We start from the raw sequence: 25,484 nt of genomic DNA on the forward strand, positions 1-25,484 counted from the left end.
GAAAATACAGCACACGTACTCTCGAAGGAGGTAAGGTTTCTGATACCTTACAAGGAAATGATAAGTAATATTATAGACCGGATAGTGAACACATCCCCAAAGAAAAAACATAAGGAACATGTGTGCTCTGTGTATTCTCCATGGCTACTTTCCTATGTGCATGGTACTTTGTTATGGTTAAATGGGCATTGAATCCTAAGTTTCTCATGGTTCCTAAGGGGAATACATCATTGGAATAATACTGCAAATTCTTCAACAGCTTTGGAATAAGATCGTTGCCCTATACCAAGTTCACAATATCAGGCAATAAAAGCATTGACATGGATTGCAGTGCATGATGCTCCAAACCACACAGTAATAATTGATGGGAAACACAGAGCGGTGAGAGCTCACTTGTGTCACCAACAAGCAGCCCTCTGGACTTGTCAAGAGGAGGAATATGTCATGGTCCGTTCCGTGAAGTCCGGATTCCGGTTCACAGTCCGGTCAATCGTTCCATATTCCAGGTTTTCTGGTTTTCCCTTTTTTCTGTTGGGTGCTCTAATTGAGGCAGCTGATTCACATTTTGAGCTGGCTACATAAATAGCTCCTTGGTTCAGCTTCAGTTGTTGAATGTCAGGAAGAGGAGTCAGTAGAACATGTAGTTTTGTGTTTGCATGAAGTATGGGATACAGAGAGAGATGATGAGAAATAAATTAAGGGAGCTGGGGATGCAGGAATTCACATTAAAAGGGTTGCTGGGCATGGGTGAGAGAGCACAAGTCCGGGTATTTTTAGCATATTTAAGGGGTACAGGGGTTTTTTATAGAATATGACGAATAAACAGGAATAGGATACTAGAATGGTCAAAGATGGGAGGGTGAAGTGTGTGTGTGCGTGTGTGAGTGAGTGAGTGAGTGATTGGGTGAAGGGATTTAAAATGTATGTCTAGTGCACATTCTGGAGCAGAGGGTGGCGGTAATGCACCATTAAGCTGGATGCCAACCGCCGTAAAACAAGATACAGACAAAAGACAGCTTCAGTTGTTAGCACAGGCAGTGGTGAGAAGAACTATACATCAAGCTAAAAGGGCAAGTTGGAGGAGTTTTTGTGACAAGGTAGGAAGAACAACACCTGTGGGAGAGATATGGAGAATGATTAAGAGGATGGGAGGAGATAGAAGGGAATGGGAATATCCAGTAATGATATCTGAGGAGGAAACTGCAGTCTCCAGTGGGGATAAGGCTGAGGTCATGGCCAAGTCATTTGTACTGATACACAGTTCAGAAAATTTGTCTGAAGAAGGGAGAAGAAGAAGGGAAAGAATAATGAGCCAACACCCAGGTGTGTTAAGCAGGAGGGAAGGAACAGATGATATAATTGATGATCCATTTATGTTAGCAGAAATGGTGGGAGCAATAAAGAGATTGAGACCAATCTCCCCAGGGAAAGATCTGATATGCTCTGTGATGCTAAAAAATCTAGGAGAAGGAGTGCTCTTGAAGTTGCTGCATTTTTATAACAGAGTGTGGGAGGAGGGAAGATTACCAAGTGCATGGAAAGAAGCAGTAGTAATTCCAATAAGGAAGCCTGGCAAGGATCTGTCAAAACCCACTAGCTACAGACCAATTGCATTAACATCAAGTATATGTAAGATAATGGAAAGGATGATAACAGAAAGGTTATCATATGAGCTTGAGGAAAGGGGAATGCTGGCAAGTTATCAGAGTGGTTTTAGAAAGGGAAGGAATTCCATGGACTCAGTGATTATGTTACAGACTGAAATAAGGAAGGCCCAGGCAAGTAGAGAGTCAGTAGTGGCAGTGTTCTTTGACATTGAAAAAGCCTATGATATGATGTGGAAGGAAGGATTATTAATTAAACTGCACAAGATGGGGGTTGGTGGGAGAGTTTTTAATTGGATTAAAGATTTTTTGTTTGGTAGAAAAATTCAAGTTCGGATTGGATCAGAATTATCAAAACAGTACATAGTGGAAAATGGCACACCTCAAGGTAGTGTGATTAGCCCGTTACTTTTCATCATTATGATCAATGATGTCTTCACAAAGGTACCAGTGGATATAGGTAGGTCACTGTTTGCGGATGATGGGGCCTTGTGGAAAAGAGGCAGGAACATGGACCATATAATCAGGAAACTACAAGAAGCAATTGATGAAGTGGTGGAGTGGGGTTATGATTGGGGATGTAGATTTTCGGTAGACAAAACTCAATCTGTATTTTTTACCAGGAAAAGGGTTGAGGTAGGGAAGAAGTTAAGGATGTATGGGGTTGAATTAGAAAGGGTTGCATCATTTAAATTTCTGGGAGTTATATTTGATTCACGATTAACATGGGCAGACCATATCAGGAAAGTTGAGGAGAAATGTAAAAAAGTAATAAATGTGATGAGATGTTTGACTGGTAGGGAATGGGGAGCAAGTTGTTCAGCTTTGAAGAGAATGTATGTGGCTTTAGTAAGATCTGTATTGGATTATGGAAATATAGTATATGGATCAGCAGCTAGGTCTCTTATAAGGAAACTGGATGTGATTCAGGCTCAGGCCTTGAGAGTGTGCAGTAGGGCTTTTAAAACGTCACCAGTGTCAGCCCTACAGGTAGAAATGGGAATAATGCCTTTGGAACTAAGAAGGATGCAACTGATGGCAAACTACTGGGCTAACCTGCAGGGGCACAATGATTCTCACCCTACTAAAGGAGTGTTGGGAAAATGGGAGGTTTCAGAGGGATGCCTTTAGTCGGGTAGGGAATGATATCGTGAAAGAATGTGGAGTATTTGATCTGAGGATAAGTCCTTCAGTAGTTTATCCGGTTGTAGCTCCATGGAAGCTTGTATGGCCTGACGTAGACTGGCATTTGTTAGAGGCTAAAAGGAAAGAAAGATATAAAACAGATTTGGTAAATGCATTTAACTGTCATGTGATGGAAAAGTATAGTGATTATACTCACATTTATACAGATGGTGCGAAGGAACCTGAAACAGGAGTGACAGGGTTTGGGGTGGTAATACCAGCAAAAGAAATTGGAATCAGCAGAAGAACATCTAATAAGTTACGGGTGTTTACAGTGGAGATGCTGGCGTTGCAATGGGTGCAGAAAGCCAGACAAGCCAAAGCATTGATCTGTTCAGATTCATCCTCAGTTCTAGCAAGTTTAAGGTCCTTTCACACAAACAGTCGGCAAGATGTACTTTATGAAGTCCTTCAGTTAGTTACAAGAATTGCAAATCAGGGAGGTCAGGTAAAATTTCTATGGGTTCTAGCACATGTAGGGGTGAAGGGGAATGAGAGGGTGGATGAGTTGGCAAAGAGGGTGTTAAAGAAAGAAAATGTAGAAATGCACATTAGTATCAGTAAAGCAGAGCAAAGTGTGTAATCTGGGGAAAAAGTCAACTGAATGTGGCAAGAAAGATGGGACAGGGAGGGGAAAGGGAGGCATTTATATCAAATACAAAAGAGCGCTGCAGTTACTAGGGTAGGTAATGGAAACAGAAGAGAGGAAATTGTGTGGACTAGGTTAAGGCTGGGGCATTGTACATTAAACAAAACATTGAAAATGATAGGGAAACACCAGACAGGATTGTGTGAGGACTGTCAGGAAGAGGAGTCAGTAGAACATGTAGTTTTGTGTTGCATGAAGTATGGGATACAGAGAGAGATGATAAGAAATAAATTAAGGGAGTTGGGGATGCAGGAATTCACATTAAAAGGGTTGCTGGGCATGGGTGAGAGAGCACAAGTCCGGGTATTTTTAGCGTTTTTAAGGGGTACAGGGGTTTTTTATAGAATATGACGAATAAACAGGAATAGGATACTAGGATGGTCAAAGATGGGAGGGTGAAGTGTAGGTGTGTGGTGTGTGTGTATATACACACACACACATGTGTGTGTGCGTGCGCACAATTGGGTGAAGGGATTTAGAATGTATGTCTAGTGCACATTCTGGAGCAGAGGGTGGTGGTAATGCACCATTAAGCTGGATGCCAACCGCCGTAAAACAAGATACAGACAGACAGCTTCAGTTGTTGCCTCATTTAGATTTTGTGATCCCTGGATATGATAGTTTGAGAGCTGACAGAACAGGTAAATCTGGTGGAGGGTGTGCAACTTTCATAAAAACAGGACTCCAGTTTAGAAGACTTGATTTTAAATCTAACCTTGAAATTCTGGCTGTGGAGGTTTGGAGCTCTCATGGTCAAATAACTTTGATTAACTTTTACAATCCAGGTAATATGATGTTATCAGATTTGGATGAAATTATGAATAAGGTAAGATCCCCAGTAATCTGATCTGGGTTGGAGATTTCAATGCCCATAACCCTATATGGGGTAGTGAAAATAAAGATAGTAATGGAGCGGTAATAGAGGAGTTTCTAGATAAATACAACATGGTACTGCTAAATGACGGAAGCCCTACAAGATTTAATATTGTAAGGAGTACTTGTAGTCACTTAGACTTATCACTTCCTCAAACCTAGCTAGAGTTGGGGAATGGGATGTTATGGACAGATACACACTAGGAAGTGATCACTATCCTATATTATATAGATTTGGTAGAAATTTGATAGTAGAAGTTGAGGAGAGGTCTGCTAGGTATAATTTTTCTTTGGCCCATTGGGATGAGTACCAGGAGAAAGCTGTGGGTATAATAGAAGAGATTAATAGCGAGGGTTCCATAGATGATTGGAATGAATCCCTCTGTTCTATAATTCATAAAGTTGCTCAGTTGACTATTCCGCTACGGAATGTACTTAAAGCTTGAGCATTAGTTCCGTGGTGGAATAAAAATTGTGATATAGCAGTAAGAAACAGAAATAGAGCTTACAGGAAATTGAGAAAGTACCCAGTGTTAGATAATGTTATGGAGTGTAAAAAGGAAAGAGCAGTAGCAAGGAGTGTAATTAAAGATGCAAAGAGGGATAGTTAGAGAAGATTTTGTGGAACCCTGGGCCCTGAGACACCCATAAAGCAGCAATGGGCGATCATTCACAGAATGTCAGGGATATATAGGAAACCACCTATCCCAGCTTTGCCGGAAGGAGATATTGAAGCTGTAACCAATAAGGAAAAGGCTGATATGTTTGTAGAGGTGTTCCAAGCGTTACACAGTTCTGGAGAGTTCGGTGATTTGAGAAAAGAAATTATGTTAAAGGAAAGTTGGAAATTAGACAGAAATTTGGATGATAATAGCTCCATAAATTTGTTTTCCTCCCTTCAGGAATTGCAGGAAGCTGTCCAATCAGGTTCAAACACGTCTCCTGGTGGGGATGGACTGTGTTATGAATTGCTTAAGCAATTAGATGACTCTGTATTAATAGAAATTCTAGCATTGTTTAATTCAGTGTGGAAAGAAGGAAAATTACCAGTAGAATGGAAGCATGCGGTGGTAGTTCCAGATTTAAAGCCAGGTAAGGACGCGTCTAGTCCTAGTTCGTATCGGCTGTAGCTTTAACGTCAGTGCTTTGTAAAACTATGGAACGAATGGTCACCAACAGACTTGTTTATTTTTTGGAGAATAAGGGACATTTTGCTGTCTATCAAAATGGTTTTAGAACTGGAAGATCAACAATGGAACCTGTTGCCCTTTTAGATCATGATATTAAAAAAGCATTTCAAAATAGAGAAGTAATGGTAAGTGTATTTCTAGATATTGAAAGAGCATATGACTCACTATGGAAGGATGGCTTATTAATTAAACTCTATTAGAGGTAGAATGTTTAATCGGATCAAAGATTTCCTTAAGGAAAGGACAATTCAAGTAAGAATAGGCGGAACAAGCTCCAAGTCAGTTAAAATAGGTAATGGTACCCCTCAAGGAAGTGTCATTAGTCCAGTTCTTTTTAATGTCATGATAAATGTTATCTTTGATCAGGTAGGAAAAGGATTTGGCAAATCATTGTTTGCAGATGATGGTGCAATCTGGAAAAGAGGAAGAAACATCAAGTATATATTAAGGCAGGTACAAAAGGCTTTAAGATCAGTTGAAAACTGGGCTAATAAATGGGGTTTCAGGATTTCTGCTTCTAAGTTCAAATACATGATTCTTGGCTTTAGAAGAAAGATTCCTGATTGTGAATTGTGTCTATATGATTCTCCACTAGAAAGAGTCAAGGTATTCAAGTTTTTAGCTGTCTGGTTTGATGAAAGACTTACTTGGAGGGTTCATATAGATAAAACAATTGGAAAGTGTGAGACAGCTTTAAATGTTATGAAAAGTATTGCTGGATGTGACTGGGGAGCAGGGTGGGAAACTATGTACTTAATATTATCTAGCTATGATTAGATCAGTTATAGATTATGGTTGTATTGTTTATGGTTCTGCTGCTACTGCAGTGCTTGGAAAACTAGACACTGCAGTCCAAAGCATTTAGACTGTTGAGCTTTTAGAACAACATCAGTCCTGGCATTACGTGTGGAGATGGGAGAAGTGCCTCCGCATTTAAGACGAATTCAGTTGGACCTGCAGTATTGGGTAAAACTAAATGATTTCAATCACAGCTGTCTATCAAAGTGTCTTTTGCAGGGGAAGTCGGAGCGCCAAAGATACCCATTTTTCGATTTGGTTAATAACTGGGCTGTGAAATTGAAACTGACTGAGGAAGACATAGTTGGCCAAATTTGCTTGCCACCCGTCCCTTGTAGACCTATTCCTCCTTTTTCAGCTTAAAGGAAGCAGTGCAATTTCATCAGCGTTGATCACAAATGAATATTTAACTAATAAATGGGGATCTTATCTGAAGATTTTTACTGATGGCTCAGTGGACCCAGAGAGCAGTAGGGCAGGATTTGGGATGTATGTGTCTCAACTTGGAGTTAAGATTGGTCACCGGTTTTCAGATGGTGTTTCTGTCTTTGCAACAGAATTATTAGCAATCCTCTGGGCCTTATGGTGGATAGAAGATTCTCGACCACATAGGGTTATCATCTGTTCGGATTCTGCTGTTGCCTTAAGAGTCTATAAAAGAGAGTAGATCAAAAACTCGTCCTGACACAGTTATTGAGATTCTCTTGGTGTTGTTTAGAGTAGGGAAGATGGGTTGTGCAGTTAGATTCTCATGGATACCTGGGCATGCTGGGGTGGAGGGAAATGAAATTGTGGATGGCATTGCAAAGTCTTCCTTACAGAGCAGGCAAATAGAAATTAGAGTTCCTCAAGGCAGAGCAGAATTGAGAAGTAGGATTAAAAAAGGTACAGAGAAGAAGTGGCAGGAGGATTGGAAAAATGAATTAAGGGGCAGGCATTATTTTTCTAGTCACTCACTAGTTAAAAAGGTCTCAGACTGTTACCTTTTAAGTCGTAGAGATATGGTGAAATTTACAAGACTTAGGTTGGGGCATTGTGGGCTAAACTATTATTTAAAGATAATAGGAAAACATCCTACTGGATTATGTGACTGTGGTAGTCCAGAGACAGTCCAGCATGTTTTGCTGAGCTGTAATCGATACAAAATTGAATGAAGCATGTTGTTCAAGAGGCTATCTGGCTTAAATTTATTTTGGTTTTCTATTAAATGTTTGTTTGGCCATCAAGAGAATCAACATCTGCTTGAAGAGTTTATCATTCAGTTTATATGCGAGACTAGGTTGTATTCGAGAATTTGAGTTCCTTGAAGTTCTGTAATTAATTATACATCCTGCGGAGGGAGGAGGAGAAGAATTTGGGAAAACCTTTTTTTCTGAGCCAACGAACAGTGGGAGAGCATTCGAGTTCGGGATTCAGACTGGTTGGGAGGCGGCGGATCACTCCACCCGGAAGAAAGCCGAAAACGAAGGACAGGAGAACCGGCGGCTGGTTGGCTGCTGGAGCTGAAAGGGTTCCGGTCTGAGGGGCGACCAAGTGAATTGTTAGGGTGTTGTGGGGGACATTCTGTGGGAATATTGACCGACGGCCTGTATAGGTCCAGAACGATATTCGTACACGGTTCCTTGCAAATTCTGATAGGATGGCAGGGAGGGAGACTGATGGTGACAGCAATAGCACAGAGTGAGAGTGGGAAGAGGTGGGGAGAGGGACTAAGAACAGGAAGGTGAAGGACAGGAGGGAAGAGAAGGGCCCGAGGGCAAAACTGCTAAATGTAGTGGTAAGATTTGAGGGGGAAGGGGGAGTAAAGAAAATCGATCCACTTAAGCTAAAAAAAAAATCATCAGAGGGCAAGTAGGGGAAGTGAACCATGTGAGAATTTTAGGAGATGGAAACCTACTGATAGGATGTAAAACTGAAGAGCAGATGGAGAAGGCAATGAAGGTGACTACTGTTGGGAAAGTCAAAGTGTCCAGGATTGTAAGAGTTGGAGCACAAAGGGTCGATGGTTGCAAGGGGGTGATCTCCGGGGTTCCCCTCAGTGTTAATATGAAGGTGCTAGTGGAGAACTTGAGGGTGAGGAATAGTTCAGTGAAGAGTGAAAAAAATGACAAGGGGAGCAGAGAAAAGGGAGACTGAAACTGTTCTGGTAGAATTTGAGGATAAGGTGCCTCTAAAAGAGTTATATTTTGGATTTCTAAGATACAGTAAGAGAATATATATCAAAACCTATGAGGTGTTTCAATTGGCAGGAGTTTGGGCATGTGGCCAAAGTGTGCAAAGGAAAGAGAAGATGTGCAAGGTGTGGTGGGGAACATGAATACAGAAAATGTGGAGAGGGAGTGAGACCAAAGTGCTGTAATTGTGGAGGTAACCACAGTGTAGTGTACTGGGGATGTGAAGTGTTGAAAAAAGAGGTGGAGGTGCAGCAGATAAGGGTGAAGGAAAAAGTCTCATATGTTGAGGCAGTCAAGTTGGCAGGCCAGAAGAAAATGAATGAGGGAGGATGTAGCAAAGAGCAAGCGGCAGCTAAAGAAAGGCAAGATAAGAAGAATGAATGGATAGAGAGAAGAAATTGGTCACTTTTATAGCAGGAGTGGTAAATGCAACTTATGAGATCAAATCTAAAACTGAAAGGATTCAGATTATTGTGAAAGCTGCAGAGCACCATTTGCATATGATAGGATTAAAATGGGAAGAAGTAAACAATGAACTTGGGGTACAGTCAAGAGACAGTATGTGTGACTTGATATTACTAATAATTTTACTTCAATGGAATGCAAGAAGCCTGACTGCTAATGGACAAGATTTCAAGCAGTTTATAGCTAGTAGGAGAGCAAAGCCAGATATTGTGTGTACCCAGGAGACCTGGTTAAATCCTAATTTGGATTTTGTTTTATATGGTTATGTGGCAGTAAGGTGAGACAGGAGAGAGGGGGGGGAAGAGGATGTGGCACTTATGTAAAGCAAGATATTCCTTGTAGAATACTAAGTATAGGAAGTGAACAAGAGTATGTGGTAGCAAAAGTATGGGCTGTAAGGAAAGAGTTGGTGATTGTGAATTATTATAATCCATGCAAAAGACTAGAGTTAAACAAGCTTGAGGAGATAGAAGGGCAGAATAGTAGTAACGTTGTTTGGTGTGGTGATTTTAATGGACATAATGTATTATGAGGGAGTGACAGAACAGACATCAATGGTCAGGTAATAGAGGAGTTGCTAGATGAGAAGTATTTAGTGTGCCTAAATGATGGCAGTAGTACTAGAATTGATGTTAATACAGGTAAAGAATCTGTGCTTGTTCTTACATTAGTATCAAACTCCATTGTATTAGTGTGTGATTGGTTAGCGTACCAAGAAGGAACTGTAGGGACTGATCATTACCCAGTCTGGTGCAAGATAAATATTTCTGCCTCATTGGTCACAGAGAATACAGGTGGGAAATGGATCCTTGAGAAAGCCAATTGGGAAAAATTTCTGGAAAAAAGTGATAGATATCTAAGTCAGGTCAGTGATGGAATGGACATAGAAACATTTGACAGCATATTAAAACAAGGTATAATATCAGCTGCATTAGAACCCATTCCTAAAAGTAAAGGAAGAACAAAGAAGAGAGTAATACCATGGTGGGATGATAATTGTAAGGAAGCACTGAGAAATAGAAATAACACATTTAAAAGAACTCAAATCACTGGTTAAAAACTCATAACTTCCAACATATGATTCAGTACAAACAAGCTAAGGAGGACAATAAGACATGCTAAAAGAACGCACTGGAGAAAGTATTGTGATTCAATCGGAAACACAACTCAAGTAGGAGAGGTGTGGGGGATGATAAAAAGGACAGGACGGGACAGGAGAGAGTGGAGGTACCCAGTTCTGGTTGATGGAAATGTAACTGCAGTAACAAATAAGGAAAAGGCAGAGTTGTTGGCAAACACTTTTGTTATGGTACATAGTTCCGTTAATTTGTCTGAGAAGGGAAGAAGAGGTAGAGAGAGAACAGAAGCTGAAAATATGGAGGCTTTATGTAGGAAAACTAACCTTGACGGTGTGCAAGATGTCCCTTTCAGCATGGGAGAATTAAGAAAGGCACTAGATAAAACAGGAAAGACTGCGCCAGGTAAAGGTGAAATATATTATAGTATGATAAAACACTTGAGTGAAGGAAGTCTGGAGAAACTACTGCTTCTGTATAACAAAGTCTGGGATGAAGGGAGAATACCAGGGAGCTGGAAAGAGGCAATAATTATTCCAATAAGGAAACCTGGAAAAGGTGCCAGCAGGCCAGGAAACTGCAGGCCAACTGCCTTGACATCACATGTATGTAAACTTATGGAACGTATGATAAATGAGAGGTTAGTGTACTTCTTGGAAAGTAGAGGTATGGTGGCTATGTATCAAAGCAGGTTCAGGAAAGGAAGGAAAACTATGGATCCAGTGTGTCTAGAGGATGAAATAAGAAGAGCTCAAGTAAATAAAGAGACAGTAGTTGCAGGTTTTTTTGATGTTCAGAAATATGTTATGGAAAGAGGGGCTCCTAATCAAGCTACATTGAATGGGAATCGGGCGGGGGGGGAGGTGGCAATGTTCAATTGGGTTAAGGACTTTCTAAACTATTCAGGTGAGGATAGGATCAGAACTATCAAGCCAGTATGTTGTATAAAACAGGATGCCTCAGGGGAGTGCAGTGAGTCCAACTTTATTCTCCATTTTGATAAATGATATATTCATAAATATTCCAACGGAAGTGGGGAGGTCATTGTTTGCAGATGATGGGGCTTTGTGGAAAAGAGGGAGAAATATTGAACCTATAGTTACGAAAATGCAAGATGGAATTAATCAAGTTGAAGAGTGGGGGACAAAGTGGGGTGTTAAATTTTCAGTGGAGAAGACAAAAGCCATGTTCTTTACAAGGAAAAAGCTCAGGGGACTTAATTTGAATCTGTATGGAAGTACCCTGGAGACAGTTGAAAGTTTTTGGTTTTTGGGAGTGCACTTTGACCTGAGATTAATATGGAGAGAACATATTAGATATGTAGTTACTAAATGTAAAAATGTGATAAATGTCATGAGGTGTCTTGCTGGATTGGAATGGGGCGCTGATTTTGCATCACTTAAGTATATTTATGTAGCATTAATAAGATCAAGATTAGACTATGGAAGTATGATATACGGGTCAGCAGCAAAATCTGGGCTAGCAGAACTGGATATTGTGCAAGCTTGGGCTCTAAGGGTGTGCTTGGGAGTGGTTAGAACTTCTCCAGTGTGTGCACTCCAAGTTGAAGCAAATGAAATGCCATTGGGGCTGCGGCGTAAACAGCTGGAGGCCAATTACTGGATTAATTTAAGGGGGCATGGTGATAACCATCCTACAAAAAGGGCGTTGCAGACATGCTGGGAGAAAGAGGTCACAAAAAGAAAGTTTTGGCTGGACAGGAGAGCAAACAGCAAAAGATGTGGGTGTATACGATAAAGAATTTTGCCCAAGTGTGGTGTGGCCTGTCAGACCTTTCTGGGCATTAGAAAATTCCTCTGTAGTTTTGGAATTGCTTAAGATTAAACACAGTAATAAGACAGCTGATATACTCAGTGAACATCATAGTTATAGGGAATGTAAATATAAAGACATACAGATTTTTATGGATGGATCAAAGGATCCAGAAACAGGTGCAACAGGGTCTGCAATTGTTGTGCCAAGTTATCAAGTGGAAATTAGCAAAACACCTGAGTTGCAGTTGAAATGTTTGTCATATTGTTAGCACTAGAATGGAGTGAGCAGGTTAATTGTAATAATATTGTGATATGTAGCGATTCTGTATCGGCCCTTGCAAGCATTAAGGCGGGTACAGCTAGAGGTCACCAGGATCTGCTTTATGAAATCCTGTTTGCAAATTCAAGACTGGCTAGACAAGGCAAAAATATCGCATTCATGTGTGTTCCAGCACATTCAGGTATTATGGGAAATGAGACCGCAGATAAACTGGCAAAAACAGCAGTCAAAAAAGGATCTATATAGGTCAATATTAAAGTATCAAAATCAGAGGGGAAGCACATAGTGTGAAGGATAAATCAACAGTGGCAGCAGCATTGGGATAAAGCAATAAAAGGAAGACATTTACATTCAATTCAGAACAGAGTAGATATGGGAAGAAGTAGGGGAGTAAAGCGGAAGGAGCTAGTAATTATAAGTAGACTGAGAATTGGGCACAGCAACCTTAATGGTACTCTGGCCATCACAAACAAACATCCAAAAGGTTTTTGCTATCTATGTCAGGAGACTGAAACAGTAGAGCATATCCTTATTTCATGCAGAAAATCTGCACAGGAAAGACAACAAATGTTACAATTACACAAAATAGTACTGGTAGAGAATGGTGTTAAAGGTTTATTGGAATGTGGGGAGAGTGATCAGGGAGGAAATGGTTGTTCAGTTATTTAAGGGCGACGGTACTGGAAAGACGGCTTTAAAGTGAATGGACAGTGAAGGACAATAAATCCTGAAGATGGCAGTAATGCAACATGTGGATGCCAACTGCCGTAAAAACTCAAACAAGAAGAAGATGATGTCAATTAGAGGCAAAACTGACTGAAAGAGGGCTATGGTGCTGCCTCTGTTAAACTTGGGAGGCATCCGATGCTGCCAAGCAGCTACAGGCCTATTGCTCTCACTTCTTCACTACATAAAATAGACAAAATGATAGTACACCCTATCCCCGTTAATATGCGTCTTCAGACAATGCGTTTTCACAGTTGTGACGATATCCTCAGTTATTCATTATGGACTGTGCCTTTAAAAAGAGAGATATCGTGCAGCTGTACAGCACAAACAGCCTGCTACCAGAGAGAGGGAGAAGGGCGAAGACTGCTCACAGGTTGTTTGGGATTTCTGCAAGGACACTGCCAGCTTCTGAGTTCCTACAGAGAGAGAGAGGAAGAGCTACATGATGGACAGCTGGTGTTCAGCACAACGGTACTTAAACCAGCATAGTTGCTTGTTTCACAGGACGCACAGAAGAAAAGAACACGCAGACGCACTAAGGTGTGGTGAAATTACCACTACACTGTCAGGTGCCCATGAATGTGGGACTGAGGATCGATTAAGAGGAATCGATCTGTGGTTATTAGTGCGTGACAGAGTGACCCTGTGGAGTCTACCAGTGTGTCTAACTCTTGCCTGGGTTGGTAGATTATCACTTGAAGATGGCGCTCTGAAGTTGGTCAAGCTTGGCTAACTTGGAAGTTTCGGAAGACAACGGGAAGAATCGGCGGCATCAGCTTATGTGGACGACAAACCTCTCACTCTCTCTCCTCAGTTCTACTCAACTCAATAACACGAACTGAACTGACGTTGTTTACCCACTATCGTAAGACTGTATCCCTTACTCCCTAAGCTTGAAGAAGTTTGGGTTTTTATATTTTCACACCTATATATGCATAAACTCTGCTAACCTGTTTGATTTATTTGGTTTTATGTTACTTTATTACGTAGTTACTAATAATAGAAGTAATTAACAGCAAAACTAGACTCCAGGTGTATACCATTTCTGCTGGTTCTTTAACCCGTTACGGGGTACGTAACAAAATTGGGGCCTGCGTCCAGGATATAAACAAATTGTTTGGAGCCATTTTTAAATTGTTGGGGGTTTAATCAAATTGATTGGGGAAAATCCCTTCCGATTTGTGTGTGTGTGGAAAACCAGCAAAAACAGATGTTAGGATTTTTCAGGCCTGGCCAGACCCTGTGGCATTGAAGAAAGCTAGAAAGGATGAGTTGCAGGAAATTGCTGAGGAACTAAAACTTACAAAGGTCAAGAAGGGTATGACAAAGGCAGAAATTCGAAGGAAAATAGTTGAACACTATATCTCTGTGAAGCAATTTGATGAGGAGGTGTTAAAGGGGTTTCCCGCGGGTAAAGAGGAGATCCAGTTACAACTGGAACAAATGAAGTTAGATAGACTTAAAGTAGAGATGGAGGCTGAGGATAGGTGAAAACAGCATGAAGTGCAACTAAAACAGCTCAAGGTTGAACGGGCAGAAAAACAGAAGAGGCAGACAGAGTTTGAGGGGGAGATACTGCAGCGAGGTGAAGTGCCACACCGTGGTAATCAGCTGGTTGTACTGTTTAATGCCAGCCAAGAAATTAAGTTGGTACCTCCGTTTGATGAAAGAAGTCAATAAGTACTTTCTGCATTTTCAAAAAGTGGCCCACAATTGGAAATGGCCAAGGGATCAGTGGGCTGTCCTGTTACAAAGTGTGATTAAGGGGAAGGCTCAGCAAGCATATTCTGCGTTGACACTTGAAGAGGCAAATGATTTTGACACAGTAAAAGATGCTATGCTTAAGGTTTACGAGTTGGTTCTGGAGGTGTATAGGCAAAGGTTTCGAGATTTGAGGAAATCCTGGAACCAAACGTATGTGGAGTTTGCCCATGAGAAACAGGTGCACTTTGATCATCGGTGTACCTCAAAAGGGACAAATGAGAATTTTAACAGCACAAGAGAGTTAATGTTGAAGAGTTTAAAAACTGCGTTCCTTCTGACATAAGGATGCACTTAGATGAGAAAGAGGTTGTGACCCTTTCAGTGTCTGCTAGGTTAGTAGACAAGTTTGCCTTAATCCATAAGGTTAAGTTTTTCTCAAAAAAGAGCTACCAAAAGAGTAATAGGGTAACCCACAGGTTAAACCAGAAAGTTGGGAACAAGTGACAGAAGGAAAGCTGTCAAAAGGAAAATTTTCCAGTTTTACGTGTCACTTTTGTAAGCCTGGTCATGTGGTGTCTAATTGTTTTGCTCTAAAAAGGGAAAAAGGAAAAGGAGAAAATCCCAAATGCTTGTGTTCAGTCAGTTGAGACACCACTAAGAAAGGAGGGATTGGAACGGTTTATTTCAAATGGGGTTGTGTCTGTAAAGGAGGGGTCAACACTGTCCCAGTGTGGATTTGGCAAAATACTGGGGCTTTTCAGTCACTGATACTAGACAGTGTTTTGGAATTCAGTGATGAGACAAAAATTGATGAAGTGAATATTGGAAAGGGGACTGAGGCCGTGCCTTTGCATAAGATAATTTTGAAATGCGACTTGGTATTAAGACCTGTCAAGATAGGGGTACAATCTGAATTACTGATAGACAATGTTGATGTATTGCTTGGTAATGACCTTGCAGGAGGGGATATTTATCCAGCAGTGCAGCTAACGAGCAAGCCTGCGGACGACCCACACACGGATAATGATATTTACCCCGCATGCGCAGTGTCCCGAAGCATGTCTAAAAAGTCTGCTGATGCCCATGATGATCTACCAGAGACTTTTCTACCTTCCATATTCCAACAGGACTTACAAGATAGGGCTGATGAGAAAGGTTTATCTTTGTCCAGAAAGGAATTTATAGAGGAACAAAATCAAGATCCTGAAATTGTGGCTTTAAAAGAAACAGCCCTCTCTGATGATGAAATTCAGAGGGAATCAGCGGGATATTATCTTAAAGACGGGGTGTTAATGAGGAAGTGGAGGCCAACTACTGTGCCTGCAAGTAAGGATTGGGCTATTGCGCAGCAAGTTGTGGTCCCAAAGGTTTACAGGGCTGAAATTTTAAACCTGGCTCATAAGATGCCTTTAGGTGGACATCTTGGGGTGAAGAAGACAGTGTACAGGATTATGAGGGAATTTTACTGGCCTAATGTAAGGAAGGATATCGTGACTTTTTGCAGGGCTTGTCACACTTGCCAAGTTGTGGGAAACCTAATCAGGCGATTGCAAAAGCCCCATTTTGGCCGATAGCTGCTTTTGGCGAACTTTCTCCTCCCCCCACCACCGAATCATAGTGGATTGTGTTGGCCCACTGCCAAAGACTTCAGCTAGTCATCAGTACTTGTTAACTGTTATGTGTGCTGCTTCTAGGTTCCCCGAAGCGATCCCACTCTGCAATATTAGGCTAAAGCAGTGGTGAAGGCTCTCATTTTTACTATGGTTGGTCTTCCCAAAGAAATTCAGTCCGACCAGGGCAGTAACTTTACGTTGGGACTATTCCAACAGATAGTTTCTGAACTAGTAGCTAAGCAAATTGTATCATCTGCATATCACCCTGAGTCCCAAGGAGCATTGGAGAGGTTCCATTCCACCCTTAAGACAATGATGAAAACATACTGTGTTGAGAATAACAAAGACTAGGATGAAGGTGTACATTTACTTTTGTTTGCTGTTAGAGACTCGATTCACGAGCTTGTTTTCGGTCACAGGCCCAGAGGACCTTTGACCATGCTCAGAGAACAGTGGTCTGATCAGAAAGTATGTGTAAGTGTGCTGGATTATGTTATGGAATTCAGAGGTAGACTTAACAAGGCTTGTGACCTTGCAAAGCAGAATTTGCAGAATTCTCAAAGAAAAATGAAGGTCTGGTATGACAGGAAAGCCAAAGAACTGATGTATTATGTTGGAGAAAAGGTTCTGGTTATGTTCCCACTTTGACCAACCCATTCCAAGCACAATTTAGTGGACCATACCAGATAATTAAGAAAATTGACCCTTTGAATTATGCTGTCAAGACTCCCAACCGAAGAAAGGCTACTCAAGTGGTACACACTAATATGATAAAGTTTTATCATGATTCAGAGACAGCACCTGTGAGTACTGTTATGAAAACAAGTGGAGTCGTGGAAACTGGTTATGACGTGCCAGTTAATTTTAACAAGCTCAGTATAGTCCCAACAAAGCTCAAGAATTCCGTGGTTTTGGAAAACATTGATAGTAAAATCCATCATTTGGAGCCTGAACAGAAAAAACAATTAAAGGGATTAATTAGCAAATATGAGGATTTGTTCCCTAATGTTCCAAAACAATGCACAGCTGTGGTGCATGATGTGATTGTAGGTCAAGCTAACCCTGTGAAGCAGCATCCCTATAGAATTAACTTAGAAATAAAGTAAAATAGTTGAACAAGAAATTGGGTGCATGCTGGCAACTGGTATCATTAGGTCCTCTACCTCAGACTGGGCATCACCCTGCGTTATTGTGCCTAAACCGGACGGCAGCAAGAGATTCTGTACCGATTACAGGAAAGTTAATGTAGTGAGCAAGACAGGTGTGTATGCTATTCTGAGAGTGGATGACTGTATTGATAAAGTTGGAAAGGCTAACTACCTTACAAAGATTGACCTACTAAAAGGATACTGGTGTGTTCCCTTGACAGGAAGGGCTAGAGAAATCTCTGCATTTGTAACACCATCTGAGAGTTTACCAACGGTGAGGGAATGGTGCAAGTCCTTCAACATCAGACATGCCATCAAAAACATTGAATCCTGGGAAGAGGTCAGGTCTTCCATGCTCAATGGAGCGTGGAAATCAATTTGGGAGGAGTGTGTGCACACCTTCAAGGGGTTTCCTGCCTCACTGCAGCTGTCTAGGATTGTGTGGCCCTGAGCCGTAAAATTGGTGGGGAAGGATTCTCAGATCTCGAGACTGCTGACGTGGTAGAACTCCTGGACTCTCATGATGAAGAAATAAGTGTGGATGACCTTCTGTATTTAACTCAGACTGAAGGTGATAACGATGAAGAAGAAAGTGTCGAATTGCAGGTGAAGGATTTTACGGTGAAGAAACTGGCAGAATTTTTTAAGGCTGGGGAACATTTGGCACAAATGGCGATGAACACGGACCCAAGTTTAGAACGGAGTCAGCATTTCAGTTGTTCCCTGCAGTCAATCCTTTTTCCCTACAAGCAAATTTATGCTAAAATACAAAACAACCCTCACCACTTTCTTCAAACTGGTGTCATCCACACCAATTCCACCTCCACCTGAGCACTCCACACTTGTCACATCTCCTGCTACTGGCAGTTCAGAGAATTCCACTAGCTTGCCAGAGAGTTCCACGAGTCTTCCTTCACCCCTTGCTGTCCCTGATGATCCTGATGACCCCAACCATCCACCTCATCCATGTAAAGCTGCCCAACACCACTACACAACCACTCATCTCCCGGAGTCTACACACCTGCCACTGTTGGTGAGCACTGTACACCCTAGTATGTTAACTTTCTAATTTATTATGTTGAATATTACCTTGATGAAATATAAATGTTGTCTTGTGGTACTGCTTTTGTGTCATATTGGTATGAAAATGTGAATAAATTACAGATAAAACATATTTAGGTAGCCCTCCAGAACGCTTTCCTATTTTCTCCAATTAAATAATTATTCACATAATGCATTTTCCATACAATGCATCGATTGCGAGGAAAATATCCCTCACGTATAACGGGGATAGGGTGTAATTAGGCTGATGTTTGTTTTTGAAAAGAGACAATTACTTAGTCGTCATCAATGTGGGCGGTGGAAAGGGAGGTGTACACATGACACCCTTGTACTACTGGGGAAATGACTCAAAGCTTTTGCAGTAAAAGAATCAACAGTTGCAGTCTTTTGGACATTGAAAAAGTTTATAATATGCAATGGATAGAGGGGCTTTTGATTAAACTCAGTAAGCTTGGTATTGGTGGAAAGTTTATCAATTGGGTATTTGGATTTTTTTGTTTGCCAGTCATTTAGATTGAGGATGGAAGAAGATGTGTCATCTAGTTTTATTTTTCGTTCTTTTGCAGTTTTTCTGGGCCACTTGATTTGAAACTTCATCTCAATGACATTGATGTGCACGCAATACCTGGCAGCAACAATTCCGGTTTCCACACTCAGATGTAGCAGTATCACTACTGAGATCTATCGATCAAGACCATGTTATCCTTACCTTGGTTCACATTCATGACGACTCGTGTGGGAATCTGGCGTCTGAGAAACCGCCATCAAGCTGCTGAAACAACCACTGTGAGCAATCCTCTGAGAGAAGATTCAGAGTAACCTGGTCCTAGTACTGCACCGCATTTCACCACTCCTCCAACAGCAATTCATCCTTCTGAGAACGAAGAAAATTAAGCTGGAGGTGAAATAACAATGCGTTTGGGTGTGGCGGTACCACCCAAAGAACTGGCAGAGAGCAAAAACATCTCGGAGGGCTGGTCTGAGAAAGACTCACCAATATAGACTCCTATCCTCTGGGAACCATTTTCAGCTAGGAGAAAAATGAAAGCCAGAGGGAAGTAACAGGGTTCATTACATCAGCAGCAACTGTGACACTAATTTTGGGGATCCACCAACTGACAGTGAAGAGTAGCTCTGGGGACAGTTCTTTCTACAGTTCCTCTCCACTGACTGAGTCTTCAATCTCACAACATCCAATACGGAAAAGAGGCATTTATGCCCACTCCTGCTGAAATGCAGACCAATCAGGGAAGGAATGGTCAATAGAAGTCCCCATCTGGAGTGCGCTGCATATGGCTTCAGCACCTTCACTTCCAGCAGAACACACGGAATTCCAAGGACCTGGGAAATGGAGAAACTGTGGCTGCATAAATATTTTGTAACAATTTATGTATTTTTTGTTATACCCACCCATTAGGAAATATTATTTTTTAATAATAAAAGCATATTAACCTTTATTTTGTTGCGATCTCATTAAATACACCCCTTTAAACCAATGAACCCAGTGTTTAATGCAGCAGCATAGTAGACAGAGATCAAATTCCATGCGGTTGGTGGAGCACAAACCATACCTTAGCAGGGGATCTGGGAAGTCACATAAGAAACCAATAGGGAGAGTGGATTTGGATTTTACTATTGTTAATATTGATTTGTTTAAGGGTAATGCTGAGAGATAAAATGAGATTGATACCATTTGAGTTAATGATGGGTTTCAGTACGTGATTGCCAGGAGACCCAATTACTGAGGTGAGTCAGGGTTGCAACTGGAACACCCAAGAGAAAGAATACTTGGTTAAATGAAGTGAGAAAAATGTCAAACAGGAAACTACCGATCAAAAACCAACTGGTATAGGATAAAGACACTTCTCACAGATTAAGGTGTACAAAATGGAATGCTCCAGAACTGGGCAAATTAGACCAGGCCAGGCCCTATCTATTCTTGAGCACAAAGATGATACAGCATAAAACATTCTTGGTCAGGATTCAGCTGGATGCACAGCAGGAATATCAACATTGAAGGATTAAATGAGCGTATCAAGATTCTCAGGTAAAAGTTAGGCAAGTGATAGCCCAGGGTAACAGAGATATTCTGAGATGAGCAGGGCAGGAGAAAATACAGCACACGTACTCTCGAAGGAGGTAAGGTTTCTGATACCTTACAAGGAAATGATAAGTAATATTATAGACCGGCTAGTGAACACATCCCCAAAGAAAAAACATAAGGAACATGTGTGCTCTGTGTATTCTCCATGGCTACTTTCCTATGTGCATGGTACTTTGTTATGGTTAAATGGGCATTGAATCCTAAGTTTCTCATGGTTCCTAAGGGGAATACATCATTGGAATAATACTGCAAGTCCTTCAACAGCTTTGGAATAAGATCGTTGCCCTATACCAAGTTCACAATATCAGGCAATAAAAACATTGATATGGATTGCAGTGCATGATGCTCCAAACCACACAGTAATAATTGATGGGAAACACAGAGCGGTGAGAGCTCTGATTTGATGGGAAACACAGAGCTCACTTGTGTCATCAACAAGCAGCCCTCTGGATTTGCCAAGAGGAGGAATATATAGGCATCCGTTAGTCTCGTCAGACCATGGATTTGCGCCTTGGTGGGCAAGGTTGTATGGAAGACCAGCAGTTGCCTATGCTGCAAGTCTCCCCTCTCCACGCCACCGATGTTGTCCAAGGGAAGGGCATTAGAACCCATACAGCTTGGCACCGGTGTCGTCACAGAGCAATGTGTGGTAAAGTGCCTTGCTCAGGGACACACACTCTGCCTCAGCCAAGGCTCGAACTAGCGACCTTTGAATCACTAGACAAACGCCCTAACCACTTGGCCATGCGCCAACACATGAGAGGAGGAATGAACGTAGTAAAATCCAGTTGTAGATATACCCATTACAATGACTGTCTTCTCACAGTTGATGTTAACACTAATGACTCTTTCATTGGTGTTGTATTAGCCCAGGAAACATATTACTGTAACAACATTGCCTACGTCCTACACCAGAGGCGGACTGAGGCTGTAGCAGACCAGGCTATAACTTGATGATCGAAGGACTCGCACACCAATTTCAATCAGACAGAGGACACTGGCAGTTCACAGATAGGAACACCTCAGATGCTTGAATTAGTGATTGGAAGGAGTAACAATGTTGATCCGTTGGTGCAACCTTCACCCAGTTGTCATGCTGCTTTTTGTTTTTGCAGTGGCAGTACCATCCAGGGAAATGGTAGAAGGCCAGTTGGAGTTTTCACCCCATAGTTGATATGATGAAACTGACGTCCACCCAATAAACAGCAGCAACATCTCTGGTTCTTGCACTTGGACACAGTGACATCACTTCTTTGTATGATAACCCAAAACAATGATATTCATACAACACACATCAAAGTTGCTGGTGAACGCAGCAGGCCAGGCAGCATCTCTAGGAAGAGGTGCAGTCGACGTTTCAGGCGGAGAGTGTGTTGCTTGAATTTCCAGCATCTGCAGAATTCCTGTTGTTTGCAATGATATTCATAAGCTGGTTTATGTTGATGATGGCTTTTGGGGGAAATTGAGAATGTTTTTTTGTTTAAATACAGCACGATAATAGGCTCTTCCTGCTCAGAAAACCTTTGCTATCCACGTGACCACTTAACGTACTAAGGTGTCCATCTTTCATATGTGGAAGGAAACCTATGCTGTCACAGGGAAACATGCAAACTCCTTACAGACAGTGGTGCAATTGAACCCGGGTTGCTGGGACTGCAATGGCATAAGACTAACTACTATGCTAAGGTGTTGTCCTTTGAAACCTTTCTCAATCTGCTGCAAGGACCAATTCAACAGGTGATCACTGAGGCAGAATGGCGCTCTCTGAAGAAGATAGGGCAGAAATATTGTCTCCAAGTCCTACACCACACTACACTACACCACTCCACCAAGTGCAAATAATCCCTGGCAGAGCAGAGAAAACTACGTTGGAGATGAGGGGAAACACCTCCTGAAGTGGCAGCACCATCCAGGGAAATGGTAGAAGGCCAGTCGGAGAAAGACTTGACATTTAAATATATTGCCACAGTACAGAATTCTGGCAAATGGGAGAAGCAGGAGACCAGTCTGCCCAGGAATAGTAGACAGTTTTATTTTTTGTTCTTTTGCAGTTTTTTTTCTTTTGGAATGGGATCCCCTCGGGTAGTGTGATTAGTCCAATATTGTTTAATCTGATGATTAAAGATATTTTTGGTGTTGGACCTGGCTTTTATTTAGCTTTATATGCTGATGATGGGACTCGGTGGAAAAGGGGTCGTAATACTGCCCATGTGGTAAGGTTTGTGCATATGTTATCAGCAGTGGAAGAACGGTCTTTGGATGCGTTTAAAATTTTCTGTTTCAAAGTCAAAGTTCTTCACTCAGAGAGTGGTGGGAGTATGGAATGAGCTGCCAAATGAAGTGGTAAATGTGGGCTCATTTTTAACATTTAAGAAAAACTGGACAGGTACATGGATGAGAGGTGTATGGGGGGATATGGTCCAGGTGCAGGCCAGTAGGACTAGGCAGAAAAATGGTTCGGCACAGCCAAGGAGGGCCAAAAGGCCTGTTTCTGTGCTGTAATGTTCTATGGTTCTATATGTTTTTTTCTCAAAAACATACTGTAGATTATATTCACCTGTATGGGTGTTTGCTGTCTAGAGTTCCTGTATTTAAATATTTGTGGCTATGCCTGGATGCGAGATGACTTGGAGAACACATATAAAGATTTTTTGATGATAAATGTACACAGGTCATTATCTTTATGCTCTGTGTGGCTGGCTATGACTGGGATGCTCCTAGGGGTGTTCTATTGACAATTTATCGCGCTTTAATATGCTCTTGTTTGGATTATGGTTGTATGATTTGCAGGGAGGCAGCTCGTTCAGTTTCACAGAGATTGAATGTTTTACAGACCAGTGCACTTAGAATCTGTAGAGGCACATTCCAGATCGCAGCTAGAGATGTATTGGAGGATTAACTAGGTGGGATATCTCTTGACCCGTAGAGAGAAAACTCAAGCCTTGCATAACGGACTTCCTAAGTTGGGGAGAGGGGTGTCCCGTATTCTGTTTTAATGAATTGTGGGGAATATACTAGCAGAGTTGGTAAACATTTTAGAATTTGATGGCTGTAACACACTCAACAAAAGTTGGGACAGAGTTAAAATAAGATTGAAAAGTGCACAAAATATTCAAGTAACACCGGTTTGGAAGACTCCACATTAAGCAGGCTAATTGGTAGGAGGTGAGGTATCATGACTGGGTATAAAAGTAGCGTCCATCAAAGGCTCAGTCTTTGCAAGCAAAGATGGGTCGTGGCTCACCCCTTTGTGCCAAAATTCGTGAGAGAATTGTTAGTCAGTTCAAAAGGAACATTTCTCAACGCAAGATTGCAGAGAATTTAGGTTTTTCAACATCTACAGTACATAATATTGTGAAAAGATTCAGAGAATTCAGAGACATCTCAGTGCATAAAGGGCAAGGTCAGAAACCACTGTTGAATGCGTGTGATCTTCGAGCCCTCAGGCAGCACTGCCTAAGAAACCATCATGCTACTGTGACAATTATAGCCACCTGGGCTCGGGAGTACTTCGGAAAACCATTGTCACTCAACACAGTCCGACGCTGCATCCGGAAATGCAACTTGAAACTGTATTACGCAAGGAGGAAGCCATACATCAACTCTATGCAGAAACGCCAGCGAGTTCTCTGGGCCCGAGCTCATCTCAGATGGACCGAAAGACTGTGGAACTGTGTGCTGTGGTCAGATGAGTCCACATTTCAGCTAGTTTTTGGAAAAAACGGGTGTCGGGTTCTCCGTGCCAAAGATGAAAACGACCATCCAGATTGTTATCAGCGAAAGGTGCAAAAGCCAGCATCTGTGATGGTATGGGGGTGTATCAGTGCCCATGGCATGGGCGAGTTGCATGTATGTGAAGGTACCATTGACTCTGAGGCGTATATTAGGATTTTAGAGAGACATATGTTGCCATCAAGGCGACGTCTCTTCCCAGGACATCCATGCTTATTTCAGCAGGACAATGCCAGACCACATTCTGCACGGGCTACAACAGCGTGGCCTTGTAGACACAAGAGTGCGTGTGCTTGACTGACCTGCTGCCAGTTCAGATCTATCCCCTATTGAAAATGTATGGCGCATCATGAAGAGGAGAATCAGACAACTGAGACCACGGACTGTTGAGCAGCTGAAGTCTTATATCAAGTAAGAATGGACAAAATTTCCAATTGCAAATCTACTACAATTAGTAGCCTCAGTTCCAAAACGATTAAAAAATGTTATTAAAAGGAAGGTGATGTAACACAATGGTAAACATGCCTCTGTCCCAACTTTTGTCGAGTGTGTTGCAGCCAAAAAATTCTAAGTTTGTGTACGTTTACAAAATACAATTAAGTTGGTCAGTAAAACTATTGAAAATCTTTTCTTTGTACTTTTGTCAGTTAAATAAAGGTTCACGTGAATTAACATATCACAGGTTTTTGTTTTTATTGCATTTTGGGAAATATCCCAACTTTTCTGGAAATGGGGTTTGTAGATTTGATGTTACTGGAGGATAGACTGGGTCCTGTGGGGGTGAGGTGTCCAGTCAGTTACGACAGTAATGTATTTCCTTTTTACCTATCTTTATAGGTGGCTCTAAAAATCTAGTTAGCAACTAGTTGGGCTCCAAGATATTTATCCTCTGACAGATGGACTGTCTGTCTATACAGCAGCATTTATGGCCATTATTATTAGTCTAAAATGGGTTGAACAAGTTAAGCCAAATATAATTATGTTATGCTCAGACTCTGCCTCATTACTGCAGAATTTGGAACCGAAGTGTTCAAGAAAACCTGATCTGTTGATGGAAGTGTATCATCTATATTCTGGAGAGTGTACGAATAGTAGTACAGTTTTGTTAGGTACCTGCACATGTGGGTGTACTGGGTAATGAAAGGGCAGACGTTATAGCAAAACGTGCACTTATTAAGTCTGAAATAGCTATTATAGTTAATATAGGGTAAGTATGCAGCCAAATCTTGCATTAGGTTGGATGGGATTGGGAAATGATCATGGTGTGCCACAGATATTCGTTGGAACCTAGACGATTTAGACAATTATTAGGTAAATCTGGGG

The 25,484-nt window shown here is 41.5% G+C and overlaps 1 long non-coding RNA gene across 1 annotated transcript in view; it reads right to left on the bottom strand.

The window, feature by feature from the left end:
* The window catches only part of LOC140190624 (uncharacterized), a 28,364-nt gene extending 8,836 nt beyond the window's left edge, over window positions 1–19,528 (bottom strand). The window contains exons 1-2 of the long non-coding RNA XR_011883654.1: window positions 19,320–19,528; window positions 19,035–19,199 (exon numbers count right to left, since the gene is read on the bottom strand). This is a non-coding gene — a long non-coding RNA (uncharacterized lncRNA). The remainder of the gene's footprint in view (window positions 1–19,034; window positions 19,200–19,319) is intronic.
* Window positions 19,529–25,484: the final 5,956 nt, after the last annotated feature.

The sequence above is a fragment of the Mobula birostris genome, chromosome 30 (assembly GCF_030028105.1).
Source record: "Mobula birostris isolate sMobBir1 chromosome 30, sMobBir1.hap1, whole genome shotgun sequence".
NCBI lineage: Eukaryota > Metazoa > Chordata > Chondrichthyes > Myliobatiformes > Myliobatidae > Mobula > Mobula birostris.